This window comes from Eumetopias jubatus, unplaced genomic scaffold, assembly GCF_037043125.1.
Source record: "Eumetopias jubatus isolate StellerSeaLion01/CBP00866 unplaced genomic scaffold, mEumJub1_p1.0 scaffold_2, whole genome shotgun sequence".
NCBI classification, from domain to species: Eukaryota; Metazoa; Chordata; class Mammalia; order Carnivora; family Otariidae; genus Eumetopias; species Eumetopias jubatus.
Window position 1 is genome coordinate 81,960,054 of NW_028274808.1, and position 3,535 is coordinate 81,963,588.

Sequence of the window (3,535 nt, forward strand, 5' to 3'; positions counted from 1 at the left end):
GAACTGCTTTTATGGTCAAAGCAGCTCATTGGTAGTTTATAGAGTGCCTGGCTCTCTAGGAACCACCCTCCTCCCTGCTTAGAGAAGGGGATCCTAATCCTTCCTGCCAGCTGCCTTGCTCAAGATTACATGAGTCTTTAGATTCTGAGTAAAGCTGCCAACTGCCTTGACTGGAAAACAGATAAGAGAAACATTCCTGAGAAGCAGTGGTGCAGGCTAGGAGGGAATTGAGCAGAGCTCCTGGAGGGAACTGAGGGAATGAAGTCCAAAGAATAGATACACCCACAAAACAAGTTAGGATAGTGAACAAAGGCTCCCCTGTGCCTGGGTTGAAGTAGTATAACAAGGGGAGACCCCCATGGTGGTGCAGGAGGAGGATGACCAAGGGGTGAGGTCACTGCTTGCCAGGGGATGGTGGCAGAGCGAAGAAGCATTCAGCTTGCAAATCTGTTCCTGCCTTTGCCTCTAGAGTCTTCCTTGCAGGGCTGTACCTTTGTTTCTGCCAGTTGGGCAGCTGACATAAAGGAGCACAGACACCAGTGAGAACGGTTCTAAAACTGTGGAAATACTGTGGGCCCATCAGGGAGATGCTACTCCTGAAGCCGTTGTTGCAAGTATGAACAAAGCCTGGTAATAGAGAACACCAGCCTTCAAACCTTCTCCAGCCCAGATTGTCTTCCGTAGTTCATGGCACAGCACCCTAGGGTGTCAACTGAATACACACCTGAGTATTTGAGCAGAGTCAGTATTACGTTTTGAGAAAATAATTTGGCCCTGTTTATTAGGAAAACCCTGTGTCCTGTTTCTGTTCAGAGGTAGAGAATACCTAGTAGAGAATGTCAGATTCCTAAGAATTTTAAAAATACAAGGTTTGTTCTGCTACATGTGTGGCATTATTTTAATAAACACTATGAAATATTGGCATCTCAGATACCAGTTGAGAATCCAGTTATGAAGTGACAGCAATTTGCTTGCCAAAACATGGCCAAAACATCTGTTAGTTTAAAGAAAGCTGTTAGGGCCGAAGGTCAAATCAACGCTGTAGAAAAACTTTTGTGTTTCGATGGAAAACTAACCTTATCCACAGCATACCCTTCCAGATGATCAGATTCTAGCCCAGTGCATTGTCTTTGCACTATTCTGCCACTCTGTAAGTCGTAGGGAACTAAAAGATCCGTATATTATGTCTGATCCAGCAGTAATTTTAATTTACTTCCTCTACCACATGGAGAAACTAGTTTTGCCCTATTTGCAATGTTCCTTTAATCCTTATGAGTTTGTGCTGTTTTGACTTTTCCTTTGAACTGGTTTATAACCTCTCCCTGGATCCCTCATATCATTTGATTAAAAAAAATTCTTTAACCCATGTTCATTTTAATAGCTGTATGGGAACCATGACTTTACCTTTTTCTGAAACTTATTTTTTAACAACTCTCTTTCCTGCTAGGCTATCGAAGTACTTTTTCTCTACTAGAGGTAAGAAGAAAAACTAGTATTTACATATTTTACCAAATGTTCTTCAAGTGACCCAAGGAATCTTTGAGGTCAGTTCATCAGGAAGAAAATTACTACCGCTCCCCCACTAGCCTGATGTGTTCGTCATTTGCCTTGTTGTTCTGGTGCTTTTTTGGGTGCCTCTGTTCTTATCATGCAAATTCATGTGAGCAGTTCTCTCTCTCTGGGGAGGTAGCTTCAGGGCTTCTGGGCCTCAGGTGAAGTTTGCCAGATCCAACCTCTTTTGGTGCATTGTGGGGCATTGTGAACTGCCCTAAGTTCCTTTTGAAGAAGGTAGGCTATATATTTTTTTTCCAAGTGCTATATGGATTTTATTTTTTTATTATGTTATGTTAATCGCCATACATTACATCATTAGTTTTTGATGTAGTGTTCCATGGTTCATTGTTTGCATATAACAGCCAGTGCTCCACTCAATACGTGCCCTCTTTAATACCCATCACCAGGGTAACCCATCCCCCCATCTCCCTCCCCTCTAGAACCCTCAGTTTGGAAGAAGGTAGACTATATTAATTCATCAAATAGCCCTGCCCCTCCATTTTCCTACTATCAAATAGCCAAAAGATCTTTTTTTTTTTAAAGATTTTATTTATTTATTTGAGAGAGAGAGAAAGTGAGAGAGAGCATGAGAGGGGAGAGGGTCAGAGGGAGAAGCAGCCTCCCCACTGAGCAGGGTGCCCGATGTGGGACTCGATCCCGGGACTCCAGCATCATGACCTGAGCCGAAGGCAGTCGCTTAACCAACTGAGCCACCCAGGCGCCCAAATAGCCAAAAGATCTTAAGGTTGCTCTGATGAAGTACAACATGACTGATTTTATCTAAAAATGACTTTTTCAGGATGTAAGGAACTGTTAAGAACCATAAAGAAAACTGAATTCACAAAGTTAGCTCATGTGTGGAGTATTTTGGGTGTTGTTTTGTGACTTAGTTATTCATATTTGCATTTCACTCAGTGTTTACTGAAGCCTACTGCAAGCTAATAACCGTGTAAGAAACTCAGCTACAAGGACCAAGTAAAACAAAACCTCTGTCTTCAAGGAAGTCATAGGGAAACAACTCACATGTAGAACTAACTATAAAATAGTGTGAGAGACCATCCAGTAGCAGTAGCCAGTGAGGAGACCCTTGTGGACCACCATACCTTTCTTTGATGTGCAGAAAAGGCTGGGCCTTAACTTAGCTCATTGGATGACAGTCCAAAGTGCTGAGCAGCCTAACAAGATTCCAGGTCAATGCCATGCTTTTGGAAAAAAAAAAAAAAAATGGATAGAATGTGCACCTGGAATTGGTGGTATCCGTGCAGAGAAAGCGCAAGATTGAATTTGATGATTTCCTACAATGTCTCCTTTGGCAGAAAATGATGAAATGCCTGAGTTACACCAGGAGGCAGCAGGATAAGCTAAATACACACCTCCACCTCACCACTTGGGCAAGGAGGATCCTAGGCTCTATGCAGAGTTGATGGCTGGAAGCTGATTTTCATGTTCTCTCTTCAGCTGGAAAGTTGACTTACTGAAAACTTCTTTGTGCAAATGTCTAAAAATAAAGGATTGCTCTATCTTATTTAAAAAAAAAAAAGTCATGTGAGATCATGGCTATACTTAGCAGTAAGAACACTATAGGAGAAACAGAATGGGTCCAAAAAGTGAATATAATTGCTTGGTAAAAAAATTTACCTAGAATTTTCATTGAACAGACTTGAGAGTTGTCCAGTCAGTTTACAGATGAGGAGACCAAGTCCCAAAGATGTTATATGATCACAAATCATCCAATAATGCAAGCATGGAGATATATATTAAAGTGTGTGCTCCTACGATGATTGAAGAGTGAATACATTTTACCTCTTAAGCTATAGCTGCTGTTTTTGTCAGTACAGTGAATTAGCCTGCAAGACGTGTTGCTGTATTTCTAGTCAGTCTACTTGTGAATGTGAAGAAGTCATTTGTAAAGGCTTTTGGCAGGCTAATGTGTTAGGCCTGGGGGAGAATTTCTCAGGTTTTGCTGGATATACCATTATCT

General features: G+C 41.6%; 1 pseudogene; it reads left to right on the forward strand.

The window, feature by feature from the left end:
* The first annotated feature begins 358 nt into the window (after window positions 1-358).
* Window positions 359-2,992, forward strand: LOC114208166 (NADH dehydrogenase [ubiquinone] iron-sulfur protein 5 pseudogene; annotated as a pseudogene).
* Window positions 2,993-3,535: the final 543 nt, after the last annotated feature.